This window comes from Cryptomeria japonica, chromosome 3 (assembly GCF_030272615.1).
Source record: "Cryptomeria japonica chromosome 3, Sugi_1.0, whole genome shotgun sequence".
NCBI lineage: Eukaryota > Viridiplantae > Streptophyta > Pinopsida > Cupressales > Cupressaceae > Cryptomeria > Cryptomeria japonica.
The window spans coordinates 149,879,963-149,898,656 of NC_081407.1; positions in this window are offsets into that span (position 1 = coordinate 149,879,963).

An 18,694-nucleotide genomic window follows, 5' to 3' on the forward strand; every position below is an offset into this window, starting at 1 on the left:
GGGGTTGTCCATTTGATGAAGAGTAAAGGGTGGAGTGGCAGGATGATCTACATGACACTCAACTGGAATAGGAAGTTGATGTGGGCAGAAGGATGGGACAATTAGATGAATGAATATTTATTGTGTGTAAAGAATATTGATTGAGGATATTTGCATTCACAAGGTTGTCATATGATGAGGACTATCATGATGAATTGTAGTGATTCGGTACATCATGAAACTTGATTGAATTATTGGTGATGTGCACACCTCAATGCTTATTGATGGTTGAAGTGTGTGAGCCATTACAACAAGTTGAGCTGGGATGGCATGACATTTTTTGTGGTGCACATTGGTATGAGTTAAGAAGGGAATGTTTTCATTTATTTCCTTTGTTTGAAGCTATTTTTAGTGCAAGTGGCAAAGGGATTTTCTAGTTATAGATATAATTTCAATGGAGGCAATTTTTTTTCCTCATAACAACCAAACAGTAGTTGGCATTCATGGGGGAAATGTCTAAGGAGAAGATGCACAATGTCTTTAAAATTGAGGATCCAATTTTTTTGCAAATGGTGGATGTGATCTTGGGGAAAGAGTATATGGAGTTAGAGTTTAGATACAAAACAAATGTATATTTGATCTCAATTTTTTTTGCATGTGGGGTTTGGAACTTGGAACAAAGGAAGACATTAAATGGGTGATGAGAGAGTGCATGAAGGAGGAGTGGAAGTATCAGTTGAACACTTTCATGGTCATATCTAGGTCAGGAGGAGGGTTTGCATCAACATGTGGAGAATGGTTACATTCTATAGAATTCATCCCACCTTTGAGGCCATTCATCATATGGGTCCATCGGACATGGATAGAGAAGCATGCTGGGAGGAAGCACAAGCTCAGTGGGATTATATTAAATACTATTTATAGAGTAGGGAGCAGATGTTGCAAGTCTTGGGACCCAAGAATTCCATGAAAGAAAAAAAAAGACCATCTTCAAAAATGAAGACTTTTGGCTCAATCATAGGAAGCCAATGGACCAATACATAGATTAGTAAAAATTTTGAATTTGATACTTGTGAGTCATTATGGTTTGTATTAATTGTAGGAAGGATGTTTTTTTTTTACTATGTTCATGTTAGTTGGGTTTGGCCTTGGATGTAGGTGGAAGACTGGTTTGACGAATAGTCATTTTGGTTTATGTTGGTTCCAATGGTAAGCACAACCAAGAATAAAATATATGTTATGAACAAAAACACAAATTTATAAAACCAAACTACTAGACTATGCACTTAAATACTCCACAAATAACCACTTACAAACTGCTAGAAAAAAATAGTAGAAAATAAAAGCATTAAGCACCAATACAACCTCTAGATGATTTTTCCCTTAGAGACTCTCCAAACCACTTCTTTTGAGCCTCAATCCCCTTGTTTTATTAGCCTTGTAGATACCTCTTCATCAATTTATCATTCTTTGAAGACATACATCATCAGCTAGTTACAATGAGTAAGAGAGAATGCCCTGAATGCGAAATCACCTCCAAATATATCGAAGGGAAACCCCTCATGATAGCCTCTTGAAAAATAAGTGAAAATATCATAAATTTTCCTTCAAAAGAGTCTCTCATTATGGCCATTGATTTTACAACTATTTAGTTGTCCTAAAAGCCCCCTCCATTTGTAACCATCATTTCCTGTTTGAGACTTCTTGCTACATGAATCCAAAGGACACACATGCCAACATCCCAAGAGGCCAAATTTAATATTAATTAATTATATTTTTTAATACTCCCTCTCAATATAGGCCTCATAAATAATTCCCATTTAATCATCTTTTTTACTATTGGCTAAAAACAAACTATATTTCCCACTATGACAATCTATCATAAAATCTAACAATAATGCCTTCTGAGTTGGCTCCATTAAAATAAATTTAATATTTATTTTTCCTAATGACGTAAATTGGAATAAGAAATTATAAAGATTTAAAAAAACCTCTCAATGTATCCAATCATAGTCAACTTACTATTTTTAGCCAATGGGACTTACTATATTTAGAAAGTGTTATTTTTTAGTTCATCGACATGACACTATATTGTCAACCCTAAATTCTATACCCTATATCATCAATCACAAATCATATAGCCTAGTAAATAAACCCTATGGCCTATATGCTAAACCCTAAAACCCAACATTAATAATTTAACATTAAAACTTAAAAAATTAAATTTAATCCCTCAACACTCAACTCTCCATCATAAACCATCAACCATAAACCAATAAAATATAGTCCCTACACCCTAAAATATAAGTAGAGACAAGGGTGGGTGGTGCAGTAATGGTAGGAGTAAGTTCTCAAGGAGAATAGTTTGGACCATGCATCAAATGAAACACAACACAAACAATTCAAAGTGATGGAGGCAATGCAGAACCATAATTATATTATTTCAAGATTTTAAGTACATTTGGTCGGCAACATGCAGGACTATAATATCTGGCACCCAAGCCTGATTACAAATATGCTCAAAAATAGTATCCGGGCTCAAGAAAGGATGTGAACCAACTCTGGATCCCCTAACTTTATCTTACTTTCCCAAAACTTATGTTTATCTACTTAATTACATTTATTTATATGATATCGTATCTCAAGGATGATCCGTGTTGGGCCAAGATGAAAAACAATACCAGTGAAGAAGATGTAACATGTAAAACAATTAGGTTGGCCTCCACCAAATGAATCCCTCTGGAAACAACATATAATGTTGTGCAGACCCAGGAGAAGGTCAGCCACAAGCCAAGGAACGTTGGAAGCAATGAAATTAGGCTCTGCAAGCTATGGGAAAGATCTGCAAGATACTCCAATAGAAAAATAGGTCTAGATAGTTTGGTGCTTTGAGCTAGAAAACTATCCCAGATTTCAGGAGTGATAAATTCCCAGAAAAGAATCCAAACGTCTCGTGAACCAAGGATAAGGTAAATAAACATGTCTACAAACAAAATACAACTCCACAATATCCAATGTGCAAATGCAAAGAAATGAAGAAAGAAATTCTGAAACTATAAAACAAAAAGCAAAACGAAAAGAAAATGTTTTTAGTTGATGCAAGATTTTCAAGAACCAGGGATGCTCCTACATTAGACACCCGGGTTTGATGAAAAGTGAGTCCCTCACTTTGCAGGGGTCGGAGGAAAACTAAGACTGTCTACCTAACTTGAGAAATCCATGATGAGTCTTCAACTAGTTTGCCCTTCCATTTAACAAGATATTCCTTGTATTGTTTGCCTCGGGTGTTGTGTGCAATTCTACTATCCCAAATGTCTTCAATTTGGTTCGGTACGTTCTGGGGTATCTTCTTCTCCAAGTCTTCTTCACTATCTTCACTAAATTATGCCTCATGATGCTAATGTAGGTCTGCAATGTTGAATATAGGTGAAAAAACCTAAGTATCTAGTAACTCCACTTCATAATGCATTTTTGGAACCAAATTTCTTCAAGGAAGCAGTATGGAGGAACCAATATGCCCGGTTTAGTATTCCAATTATTTTCTTACAAGGTCCAAATTTCCTCATCTTCAACTTATTATAGGTTCCAACTCAAAATCTTTATTTTCTCAAATACACCATCACTTCATCTCCAGCTTCAAATTTCTTGTGTCTCCTCTTTTCATTTGCTTCCTCCTTATACCTTTTGTTGATGTCCTCCAAATGTTGCTTAATATGAGTATGCACTTTCTTCATATGTTCTGCAAATTATTTTTCTTATGCACTCTTTTTATCTTCATTACTAATGTCTCTCAACTCTTATATGCTCCGAGGGTGTATTCTGGTAACAATCTCAAAGGGTGTTCTTCTAGTACTCCTATTCACTAAATTGTTGTAGGAAAACTTTACTTGGGAAAGGCTCAAGTCCCAACTTCTGTTTTTCTCTCCAACTAAACATCTCAATAAATTTCCCAAACTCCTATTTACTAATTTTGTTTGTCCATCAGTTTGTTGGTGAAAACTAGAATTGAAATTCAAATTTGTCTTCATATTCTTCCAAAGTGTCCTCCAAAAATATCCAACAAACTTAGTGTCTCTATCAGAAACTATGCTCTTAGGTAATCCATGTAGTCTCACCACCTCTTTGAAAAATAGGTCAGCTATATGCATGACATCTGTTGTCTTCTTATAGGGTATGAAATGTGTCATTTTTGAGAATCTATCCACCACCACAAAAATAGAAACATTTCCTCTATGTGTCTTAAGCAATCTAAGTACAAAATCCATGCTCATGTCTTCCTAAGGTCTCTCTGGAACTGTCAAAGGCTTATACAATCCAATATTTAGACTTCTACCTTTTTCAAGTTGACAAATTCTATAGCTCTACACACATCCTTATGAATCTGAGGCCAAAATTAGTTCTCACTAACCAAGGCTACTGTCTTATCAACACCAAAGTGTCTGGCTAATCCTCCACCATGCTGCTCTTTTATCAAATTCTCCCTCATAGAGCTCCTGGGTATACACAACCTAGTTCCTCTTAACAACATTTCATCTTGTAAGAAGTAGTCTAGCCACTTGCTCTTGTCCACCATAATCGATTCTTTACAATATTTCCAAGATTCTACAAAATCCAGGTCATCCTGATACAAATTCATTAATTCCTCAAAACCCAATACCTCCACTCTCATCTTTGTCAGCAAGTTCCTCGTTTTACTCAAGGCATTGACAACTTTATTTCTTTCCACTTCTATGCTTCAAAACAAAAGTATAGCTCTCCAAGAATTCCACCCATCTCATGTGTCTTTGATTCATCTTACCTTGACTGTTCAAGTACTGCAAAGCTTGATGATCAGTATACAACACAAACTCCTTAGGAAACACATAATGTCTCCACTTCTTCAATGCTTGAATTAAGGCATAAAACTCTTGTTCATACACTGAATATCTCCTTCTGGAATCATTCTATTTTTCACTGAAATATGCTACCGGTCTTCCTTTATAACTTAACACTACTCTAATTGCATTCCCACTTGCATCACAATCTACTGGAAGTACTTTTCTAAAATCTGGTAAAGCCAACATAGGTTGCTTTGTCACCTTTTGTTTCAACAATTCAAAACTCTTATTTTCTCCAGATGTCCACTTAAAATCCTTCCTATCTCCTCTCATTGCTTTTGTCATAAGACTACAAATTGGACTAAAATTTCTAATGAATTTCTAGTAGAAACTAGCCAATCCATGAGATGATCTTACCTCACCAATGCTTTTTGGTGTAGTCCATTCAACAATAGCTCCTACCTTAAGGTCCATTTTAATCTATCCACAAATATCACAAATCCCAAATAGACTAACTCTCCCTTCATGAAACTGCACTTCTTGATGTTTATCAACAATTTCTCTTCTCTCAACCTCTGCAATACTTGTCTCAAATGCAACACATGTTCTTCCTTTTTCTTACTGAAAATAAAGATGTCATCTAAGTACACAATAACAAACTTACCCAAGAATTTCTTCAATACCTCATTCATCAACCTCATGAAAGTAATCGGTGCATTAGTCAGTCCAAAAGGCATCACCAACCATTCATATAGTTCTTCATTTGTCTTGAATGTTGTCTTCCACTCATCTCCTTCTCTGATTTTTATCTTATGGTATCCACTCTTCAATTCTATCTTTGTATAGTATCTGGCTCCACTTAAACAATCCATTACATGGCATCCATCCTAGGCAAGGAAAATTTGTACTTCACTAAGATCTTGTTTATTGTTCCAGAGTCAATACACATCCTCCATTGTTCATTCTTCTTAGATGATAACACTGGTGGAACAGCACAAGGGCTCAAACTTTTTCTGATCAAACCTTTCTTCAATAACTCTTGAACTTGTCTATTCAACTCCTCATTCTCTGTTGGTGTCATCGGATGTGTTACTTTGTTAGGAAAACTAGCTTTGGGAATTAGGTCCATGCAATGACTGATATTCCTCATAGGCGGTAATCCATCAGGTACATTATCTAAAACGATGTCTCCATATTCTATTAGCAACTCTTTTATCTCTTTTGGTTCTTCTTCTTCAGGCTTTGGATCTTTAGGCTTTGTATGAAAGGCGGTAAATTTAGAGGGAAAATGTGGTACTCTCTAGTACCCTATCTTTTTTTTCAGCCGCTGCAAATTGAGTTTCCCAAAATATATTGTGGCTCCTCCCACCCCTTTCCTATTCATTTAACATTTTTTATAGAATTTTCATTGGCTGCTATTTTCAAACAAAAGTAATCTTGTAATGGCTTGTATAAAAGATTATTAAATGAAGAAATAATAAATTAATGTTGAAGTGCACAAAATCCAATTGTTTAAGATATACAAAATAGGTCAAATTCAAATCATTAGTGATTGAACCTAAGTAGTATGGGATGAATTTATAAAAAATCACAACAAAGATATCTTGACATTTGTATTTTCTATGTTATATTTTTCATGACAATGTTTACAAACAAACAAATTAGGATAGATTGTTAGCCTACTAGGGTAAAGTTGTCCTATGTCAATACTTTCTATAAACCAACTTTACAATTCTTAGTCAATGATTGAAGACAAAATGCATAGACTTGTAGATGGCCTATATGATTCTAATGCAAACTAAAATTTATTATTTGTTGGAAAATATAATTTCCCCTAGAGCTTTTTCTCTTTGTATTATTATATGGTTGTATGCAAATATGCAAATTATATTCTTAAATGCTCTTTGAGTAAAATAATAATGCAATTAGATTGGGAGGAGTGTTATGATGAGCCATACCAACACTTGACATATAAAATGACCTAGAAGATGCACATGATACAATCCTTTAGATGCTCAGCTCGAGCTTCTTGGAATGCATGAGGATGAACTAATCACTAGATTCTAAAAGGGATGGCTCAAAGTAGGATATTTTGCAATATTGAAATCAGGTCAAACTAATCAAGGTTTGGTCTAGCCAATAGAACAAATTTACACATATAGTATAGACCTAAACAAGAAAAAGCTTCAAAAAAATGATTGATCTTCACCACTAGAAATAAAAATTATAATCCAATAATGAATACCAAATATCTCATATTAAAAATTGACATATATTTTTAATATCTATAAAAAAAATTAAAAATCTTGATGCCATTACAATTTATGCTACTAATCCTACTAGTCTTGATCTACAAATTGAGATTTTTTGTAGTTTATTAGTCCAGCACAATGATTAATCTATATAAAAAAGTGCAAATATGTTTTAGTTGGTCCGCGTGTTGCAAAATTTACCTACTAGGGGAAGGACCCAGTAGGTGTGCACCCTAATTTTGCGCTTCTCAAAATCCTATGTGGAAATTTCAAATCACTCCGATTTTTTTACAGAAACTTACTTGGCAAGTCCCCTGCTTATAACTAAGGTTTCAGGGCCACATCATCAAATATGATGCCACATTAGCATGCTTTTTTCCAAGGTGTCCAAAAAAGCCCCAAAAAAAGTGGGACCAATAGGTGTGCAAAAGGGCCCCAATACTTGTGCAGCTGATGTGGCATCACGTGATTGGTTACTTTTCACAACAATGGTATATTTCATTCAATTATTGGTACTTATCATACAACTATTGGTGCAATGTTATACAAATGTTGGACATTAAATCAGTAAGTATTGGGGTATTAAACCAAAAACTTCTATCACAAGAATTGGAACATGCTCAACTACTGTGTCCTTTCCCCTATACCAATGCGAGTCCGACATCAGCCCTCAGGAAGGAGAAGAAAGAAGCATACAAGGCGGTACCGCATGTTTTTTCCTCATATTTCCTCAGCCAAGCCAATCTGATCTTTTCGTGTGACACATCTGAGGCTCTTTCTATTCCACCATAATCCTCCCAAAATATTTGGTGGCTTCTCTTATCCCTTTAATCTTCATTTACTGCTATTGCAACATTTGTTCCTGTGGGTTGTATAAAAGATGATGCCCCTATACGATAAAGAGTATGAATATCTCTTCCCTAACTTGTTTGATGATACAAAAGTGAGATAGATAATCTTGGAGCAAGAGCTTCGAGGCTATTTGGTACATCATTCTTCCGCTCATGCTCACCCACTTTGTCCATCTTTTCCTAATTTATTTATTTTTTTATAAAAGATTTAGGATTTTTTAAATTTCAATGACTATCTTTTCCTAATTTCTTGATAACTCTAACCCATGTTTTTAATAAATCTTGATTCAATATTTTCTAAGTTAAATCACCAATATTTATTCATTATTTATTTTCAAAATATTTTATTCTACTATGGTCTTCTTATCTTTATGATTTATTTATCTAAAATAGGATTTTTTAAAATTCATTTCTTGTATACATTTTCTTAGGGAATAAATCTTCAAATTATCAACATATGAAAGTGACTATAAATACGAACCATTACAGTCTTTGTCCTTATTAAAATTACTGATAATCCCATATAGGATTTTTAAATTGTTTTGTTTCTCTCCCCAAATCGTTTTAATTAAACAATCTATTCCAATTTTATGACAACACTTCTTCACATATGCTATGCAAAATTTAATTTCAAATAGCAAAAAAGTTTTGGAAGTGAATTCCAAGAGCATCTCATAATCATACCCTAAAGCATATCATAACAGAAGGTTGAGGAAGTGCACCATGAGCATTTTATACATGTTGTTAACCCCAAATAATTTGTGAAGACATGGTAACATTTTGAGGCTCATATTTACGACTTATCTTTTACAAAATCAAAACCATGGTCTTTTCCCTAAAACAAAATTAAGAATACCCATTTGTGTCAACTATAAATATGTTCATTCAAAAAAAAATCTTACTACAAATCCATAATTAGTTGTTGTATACACATAAAATTGGCTATGAGCAATTAAATAAATATTTTTATATTTATTTAATAATTATTCTTCTATTAAATAATTAATTTGAAAAGATTAATATATATAATTCATTCCTCTGTTAATTAATTAAAATATTTTTTTAATTAATTCATTTATCTTTTCTTCTAATCAATTAAATATATAATATTTAATTATTCTTCTTTTCACTATCCTATAGTCTTCTTCATTAAATAACTCCCTCATCTCCACATCACTTCTTCTTTGCCAACTCATCAATCACATGACTAAAGATATTAATTTTTTTTATATTAATATCGTTATCTTCAACATTCATTTCATTCTCCAAATAATGTGTATGTACACACATTCCTCAACCTCCCTATATTCTCTCCAACCTTCCTACATATTTGAAGGAAGTTGAGTCCACTTGTCCTCTTATCCCTAAATATTCTCCAACTATCTTATATTCTCTCAGTCTTCATCCTCATTCAAGGTGAGATGAATGATACTTGCCTTCTCTTTCCAGCTTTTCCTCCATCATGTAGGAGTAGGAGGAACATCTTCCACCTTTCTTGCTCATAGCCATCCAAAATTGAAAGATTTAATCATGATAGTTGATCTCTGCCACCTAAGCTTATGCACTCAAAAATCTATAAATAGAGGTCTCCTAAGCCATTTTAAAAACTAATAGTCTAATAGCTAATCTTACAGTCATTCTAGGAGTCTTTATCTTGCATCCATGAGTTTGAGTTGTAAGCAAATAGCATTTTTAGAGTTTTAAGCATAAACCATTTTCATAGCATGTTAGCTTAATATCATTTGCATATCATAGTATCAACTAACTATCAGTTCATTCTTCATATGCCATCTTGGAAGCTATCAGTACTTTTCTGAGAGAAAAATCATCTACAACCAAGAATAGTGGAGTTAGGACACAATGAGGTGTAAATCATGGAAGGTATAATCTTGTTTATTTTGTTTATTTCATGTTACTTCATTAAATGAAGCTAAGTTTTTTGTAGCTTTTATTTATACTTTATGATGCACTAATAAATTTTAGGATATAGGTAAGTTCACAAAGTTGTGTCCACTTAGTGTGGAATTTTTACACTTAGAAAAAAATGGCAAATCTCACGGAGCGCATAAGAAACGAAACGGGATCCTGTTTCACATCGGGATTCCAAGCCAAAATTTGAAACGGGATCTCGTTTAGCTTCGAGATCCCGAGCCTAGATCTAAGAAACGAGATCTCATTTCAAAAACAAAACGGGATCCTGTTTCCTTTTTTTAATTTTTTAATTTTTTTAATTTTTTTTAATTTTTTATTTTTTTATAACAAATACAAGCTATATATACATGAAATATAAAATTTATATATCAGTCACATTTCTCTTTGTCTTTTTTTCCTTTCTATCTCACTTTGTTCCCTCTCTCCCAAAATCTAAAACTACGTCTCTACCTCTCTCTCACGTCCTTAACTCTTTACTCTTTATCTCAGCTCTCTCTATACACCTCCCCTTACTCCATACCTACCTATATTTATCTATATATACATCTCTACCTCTCTCTTAACATACCATCTCTCTCTCTCAAGCAACTTATCTTTCTCTACATATGTCATAATAGGTCCTACTAAGGGGTCTTATGTCATAATAGGTCCTAGTAAGAGGTATAATGTCTTAATAGGTCCTCTTAAGGGGTCTTATGACATAATAGGACCTATTATGTCACAATGGGACCTATTATGACATAATAGGTCGCATTATGACATTATAGGTCCTATTATGACATAGTACCCCTTAACAAGTCCTAGTAAGGGGTCTAAAGTCATAATAGGTCATTTTAAAGGGTTTTATGACATAATATTACCTATGATGTCATAATAGGACCTATGATGACATAATAGGACCTATTACATCATCATAGATCTTATTATGTCATTATTAGTCCTATTATGACATAATACCCTTTAACAGGTCCTACTAAGGGGTATAATGTCATAATAGGTCCTCTTAAAGGTTCTTATGACATTATAGGACCTATTATGTCATAATAGATCCTATTATGTGATAACTGATCCTATTATGTCATAATAGGTCCTCTTAAGGGGTCTTATGACATAATAGGACCTATTATGTCACAATAGGACCTATTATGTCACAATGTGACCTATTATGACATAATAGGTCCTATTATGTCACAATAGGTCTTGTTATGACATAATACCCCTTAACTCTGTCAAAAAGTACCATCTCTCTCTCCCAACGAACTTATCTTTCTCTACATATGTCATAATAGGTCCTACTAAGGGGTCTTATGTCATAATAGGTCCTAGTAAAAGGTATAATGTCATAATAGGAGGTATAATGTCCTAGTAAGAGGTATAATGTCGTAATAGGAGGTATAATGTGCTAGTAAGAGGTATAATAGGAGGTATAATGTCCTAGTAAGAGGTATAATAGGAGGTATAATTTCCTAGTAAGAGGTATAATGTCATAGTGTCTTAAGGGGTCTTATGACATAATAGGTCGTATTATGACATAATAGGTTGTATTATGACATAATAGGTCGTATTATGACATAATAAGTCGTATTATATCATAATAGGACCTATAATGTCAGAATGGGACCTATTAGGACATAATAGGTCATATTATGACATTATACATCCTATTATGACATAATACCCCTTAACAAGTTCTAGTAAGGGGTATAAAGTCATAATAGGTCCTCTTAAGGGGTTTTATGACATAATATGACCCATGATGTCATAATAGGACCTCTTACATCATCATAGATCCTATTATGTCATTAATAGCCCCATTATGACATAATACCCTTTAACGGGTCCTACTAAGGGATATAATGTCATAATAGGTCTTCTTAAGGGGTCTTATGACATAATAGGACCTATTATGACATGACAGGTCCTCTTAAGGAGTCTTATGAGATTATAGGTCCTATTATGTCATAATGAATCCTATTATGTCATAATAGGTCCTACTAAGGCTCGTCTTATGTCATAATAGGTCCTAGTAAGAGGTATAATGTCATAATAGGTCCTCTTAAGGGGTCTTATGACATAATAGGTCCTATTATGTGATAATCGATCCTATTATGTCATAATAGGTCCTACTAAGGGGTCTTATGTCATAATAGGTCCTAGTAAGAGGTATAATGCCACAATAGGTCCTCTTAAGGGGACTTATGACATAATAGGACCTATTATTATGTCACAATATGATGACCTATTATATCATAATAGGTCACATTGTGATATAATAGGTCCTATTGTGACATAATAGGTCATGTTATGTCAGAATAGGTCTTATTGTGACATAATACGACCTATTATGTCATAATAGGTCTTATTGTGACATAATACGACCTATTATGTCATAATAGGTCTTATTGTGACATAATACGACCTATTATGTCATAGGTTGTATTATGTCACAATAAGACCTATTATGACATAATAGGTCGTATTATGTCACAATAAGACCTATTCTGACATAACATGACCTATTATGTCACAATAGGACCTATTATATCACAATGTGACCTATTATGATATAATAGGTCATCATATTATGACATTATAGGTCCTATTATGTCACAATAGGTCCTGTTATGTCACAATAGGTCCTGTTATGACATAGTACCCCTCAACTCTCTCTAAACCTACCATCTCTCTCTTCCAACCAACTTATCTTTCTCTACATATGTCATAATAGGTCCTACTAAGGGGTCTTATATCATAATAGGTCCTCTTAAGGGGTCTTATGACATAATAGGTTGTATTATGACATAATAAGTCATAATATGTCATAATAGGTCCTCTTAAGGGGTCTTATGACATAATAGTTGTATTATGACGTAATAAGTTGTAATATGTCATAATAGGACCTATTATGTCACAATGGGACCTATTATGACATAATAGGTCGTATTATGATATTATAGGTCCTATTATGACATAATACCCCTTAACATGTCCTAGTAAGGGGTATAAAGTCAAAATAGGTCCTCTTAAGGGGTTTTATGACATAATATGACCTATGATGTCATAATAGGACCTATTACATCATCATAGATCCTATTATGTCATAATTGGTCATTTTATGATATAATACCCTTTAACAGGTCCTACTAAGGGGCATAATGTTATAATAGGTCCTCTTAAGGGGTCTTATGACATAATAGGACCAATTATGACATGCCAAGTTCTCTTAAGGGGTCTTATAACATTATAAGACCTATATAATATAATAAGTCATATTATGTGATAATCGATCTTATTATGTCATAATAGGTCCTACTAAGGGGTCTTATGTCATAATAGGTCCTAGTAAGAGGTATAATGTCATAATAGGTCCTCTTAAGGGGTCTTATGACATAATAGGACCTATTATGACACAAAAATGACCTATTATGACACAAAAGGACCTATTATGTCACAATGAAACCTATTATGACATAATAGGTCATATTATGACATTATAGGTCCTATTATGTCACAATAGGTCATGTTATGATATAATACCCCTTAGCAAGTCATACTAAGGGGTATAAAATCATAATAGGTCCTCTTAAGGACTTTTATGACATAATATGACCTATGATGACATAATATGACCTATTATGTCATCATAGGTCCTATTATGTCATAATCAGTCTTATTATGACATAATACCCTTCAATAGGTCCTACTAAGGGGTATAATATTATAATACATCCTCTTAAGGGGTCTTATGACATGATAGAACCTATTATGACATGACATGTCCTCTTAAGGGGTCTTATGACATTATACAACCTATTATGACATAATAGGTCCTATTATGTGATAATCGATCCTATTATGTCATAATAGGTCCTACTAAGGGGTCTTAAGTTATAATAGGTCCTAGTAAGAGGTATAATGTCATAATAGGTCCTTTTGAGGGGTATTATGACATAAAAGGACCTATTATGACTTAATAGGTCGTATTATATCATAATAGGACCTATTATGACACAATTATGACACAATAGGACCTAATATGACACAATAGGACCTATTATGTCACAATAGGACCTATTATGATACATTAGGACCTATTATGTCACAATGGGACCTACTATGACATAATAGGTTGTATTATGACATTATAGGTCGTATTACATCACAATTTATAAGATCTTCTAAAATCTAGAATTTGTATTATAACTCCTAGAGATCTGAAACCACTCTCAAACATCCTGCCAATATATACATGAAATATAACTTAAAGTATAAGAAAGGAAAAAGACAGAGGGAAATGTGACTTCAACTTAAATGTTATATTTCATATATATATAGTTTTGTTTTTTTTAAATAAATAAATAAATAAAATGTGTATATAGTTTATTTAAAAAATTGAAAAAAAAAATTAAAATAAAAGGGAAACGGGATCCCGTTTTGTTTTTGAAATGGGATCCCATTTGCTAAATATGTTTTTAATTATTTTAAAAAGCGAAATGAGATCCCGTTTCTAAATATTTCAAACTTCGGTTCGGTTGTAGCTTCGGTTTTTGCTTAGGAAATGGCTTGGAGATTCGACCCTTTGGCTTGGACCTGGTTTGACTTGCAACTTAAAGGCCAAATCAATCTTCATATAAAATAATGACTTCAAAAATATATTTGAACACCAAATTTTCAAAATTTGTTTAAGCAATGAAAACCCGTTATAGTAGAGACTCCCTAGATTCGTAATATGTAATGTTTTTAAAAAATGGATCAATATTTTTGTTTTTAAAATAATTACTAATGAAAGAGGTCCATAAATTCAAAATAACATGGTTTTAGAGTTTTTTAGTAAAGTTTTTGTCTCTAAGTTTTTTGAAAAAAAATTATATGGCATCAAACTAGAGACAATTCTATACAGTTTTAAAAAAAAACCAAAAAAAGTTAAGTTTATGTCAAATTATGCTTGTTGTACACAAGAATTTTTCAAAACAATGATTATGCCCAATAAAAAATTAACAAAAAAAAAAATATGCAAAACAAAATTACAAAAAAATATTCTCATCAAAGGTGAGTGAGTTATAGATATTTTCCCAAAAGGATTTATAAAAATAATTTAATTTAGGTCAAATTATGCTTGTCGTACATGAGCATGGTATGGTCCTGAAAAGTGACTTTTAAACTATAGGTTTTAGTAATGCCTATTCAAACTTCATTTTTAAGATCTGGGTATTAACATAAATTATATATTTGGAAAGTAGACATCGAGCACTACATTTTTTATTACTGATTTTTTTCAAGATTCACTCTCTAAGTACCTCAAATGTTTAGGTCAAATGGGACGAAATTGAAAAAAATGGAAAAAACTTCCACTTTTTCGCCAAAAAGTGGACACAACTTCTTGCAAGTACCCATACTTCTTTTGAGTTCAACTTTAGCCTCAACATTTTTGGCGCCCATCGTGGGGCTCTTGGGCCTCGCATGAGTTTTTAAAAATTCTTAACTTCTCTTCTTTTCTCGCACATTTCACATTTTCACGCATGTGTAACTTGTTTCACACCTCTATGAAACAGGACATCGCATTTATGCAGTAGGTTAGCGCTTTTGCACTATAGATTAGTGCATTTGAGAAATAGTTTAATGAATACATCAAACAAGTTAGCACTTTTGAATTTGAAATCATGCATTCAATCAATAAGTTAGTGCATTTGTAACACAAGGTAGCACATTTGTTCTTTAGAATATAGCTTTCATTGTTTAAGATCGTGCATTTGCAGTTTTAGCGCTTCTGTTCTGTTAATCTTGAAAATTTAATTTCTCAACTAAACATACTTTTGTAGGTTCGATTGTCCAAGACCAGATTTTTGAAAACTACTGACATTTGTGTGTGCAGAGTATATTTTGAGCAATTTTCCATCCATTTCATCACCTAGTTTAATTAGGAGTATTTTGAGAAGTAAAACATCATACTTTTTGCTCATCTAGCTTAACCACGAGGATAATCAACAACATGCAACTTGCATTTGAGTGTCTTCTTTAAAGTAGTTGCACATAGATTTTAGAAGGCTTAAAATAAATCTTTGTCTTCGGTGCCCATTGAAGTAGTAGGCGAGTATGCTCTCAACCTCATGCAGTGATCAGAAAACTAGACCTACTTCCTTTATGTGTAACCTTTAGAGGGCTTGTCTTCCCAAACACCTTGATGGGGTAATGAGAAGAGAATGACCCAAGTGAGTAGGCTAAAGCCAAGTATTCTAACTCACTATAATCAAATCACCTTTTCAGATGAAAATCTCAAGGGACGGAGCATATTTGAGTTCTCTCATATCAAGCACTTTGTAGGGCCTTGAGGTCTCAATCACGCTTTTGCGACTACATCTTGTTTGGTACTTTGTTGGGCTATAGGCCTCAATCGTGCTTGCGCGACTTCAAAGGGTATCTTCAAACAGAAGCCTTTACTAAAAACCATTTGTATTAGTTGCCAAAATCCTTCTAATTGTTGACTCAGGAGGTCGGACCTCTAAAGCGGCTCACACACATACGGTTCTTAGTAAAGATATGAAGTTTGTCATGGGGATTTTTCATGGAAAGTGGCACTTGGCTGCCCCAGAGAAGTGAGTGCTGAGGGTGGAGCCAGTTGGGTCAAGCACCTAAATATTCATTTTGAATAGCATAGCCTCGGGGGAAACACCATTTGACATTCAACAATTATTGTCTCAACCTGCCATAAGTATTGTGCTTGCTTGTGCACTTTTATTTCCAAACATTGTGTCTTTTGTGTCAGAAAAATGTTCTAAAAATGGTCAAAAACTTGAAAAGTCATCATTCTGAAATGCGTAAAAAATTTGACAACTTGCTGGAAAACTAAAAAATATTTTTAACACAGACAAAATCATGCATTTGTCACACAGAACAACGCATTTGTTGTGCAAAATAGTGCCTTTGATCAACAGTACAATGCTTTTAAGCTCTAGAATCACGCATTTGCTCATTAAAAGTAGCTCTTTTACACCTAAAACAATGCTTTTGCACCATAGTTTAGCGCATTTATGATACAAAGCAGTGCTTTTATCCCACAGAACAATGCATTTGTCACGCAGGTTAGTGCTTTTAATCACTAGGTTAGTGAAAATGTTTTCTTGCATCTGTAATAGTGAGCATTTCCGAATATCAGACCAAAAATTTTATATCATTTACAAATACCCTTTTTCGAGTAGATTTGTCTTCAACTATAACAGGTCTTCAAACTAGTCAGATAATAGGTTATCAATCAAACAAGCTATTTCCAAAGGTTTTCATAAGCATAAACCATCCAACAAGTTAGTGATTCAACCATCTCAAGTGCAAAAATCAACATCATTATTGGTTTCTCGTCGAGATACATCAAATCCTTTATCACGAAACTAGATCCTATGAACCTTTGTTCATTATCTTGGATATATCGTTCCTATTTGGACCTAGGTTATATAAAAAAAAAGATTCCACTCACATTGGAATCAAACAAACTTGTGAACCATCCTATTCTTATATGACTTTTAAATATCGCCTTAAGAAAAGAAAACCTAGTTATAAGGCTAATTTGAAGAAGGCAAAAATCTTGTACATCAATCGCAAAGTCTTGTTAAAACATAGGACTTTCCTACACCATTTTTATCACTATTTACGTGGTTACGGAATAGTGTTTGATGGAGAACTTTTGCAAGAACGTTCCTTTCAACAACAAGATGCTTTATCACAACGCACTAATAACGGTGGTAAAATCAACAAAGCTTATCTTCCTAAACCAATGATCACTTATTGAGTGGCATTTTAGAAGATAAAAACTTGAGATTCCAAATCAATCACACACTAGTTTGGACTAGAGCTCAATACGAGCAATTCAGAAAACAACAAAAACAAATGGAAGAAGAAGATTCAATGTTTCAAGCTTTTGGATACACATATGTTGATTAATAGGAAGTCAATAACATAATTAGAGACCTTGAACAAGATTATAAATTTGACAAACTAATGGAAAAGTTATTGGAACAATAAAAAGAAGTACATCCCAATGTTGGCAAAATCAGGAGTTGAATTGCGACAAGACTTTAATGTAGAAAGTTTGAAACAAAATGGAGAGACAAGTAACCATCAAAACATTGATGATCTCAATAACGAGGATGTAAATAGAGTAAATCATGAGGAAACAAGAGGAGATAAAACAAGAAAAGGCCATGATGATACAAGAAGAGAATGTGGTGACAAAAGAACTTATGAGGATGCAAGGAGACCCCATGTTGGTAATCCTTTGTTAACTCTCACTCAATAAATATAAACCTTACAACAAAAAATATAGGATATGCATAATGGAATGAGTTCCAAGAAATATTCATTTGAGGCCATCTACCCATATCCTTTTGACAAGAGTTTTTAAACATAATACCATTCCCACAACATTGTGGAATCCCTAAATATGATAAATATGATGGAAAATCTGATCCTCAAGATCACATTACAGAATTTTGCACCATGAGTATGGAATTTGCACACGATGAAACTTACCTAATGCATCTATTCCCTAGAAGTTTAAGTGGAAAATCAATGGAATGGTTCTCAAGACTACCATATAGAATTAAATCTTTTGAAGAACTTGTGAACATATTTATCTCACAATACTCCTCCAACATAAGAAATGAGATAACAATGCTAGATCTAAGGAAAGATAAAGTAAACTACACTTACACATATGATGATGTGGTAAATGTCATCATTATCAAAGACAAAGCACCTTCAGAACCAATCAATGTTATTACAAGAAGCAAAGCAAAGGTTACATTTCTAGGCATAACAAATGAATCAACATCCACTTCAAGACAATACAACTTAGTGGAACAATTGTAAAAGA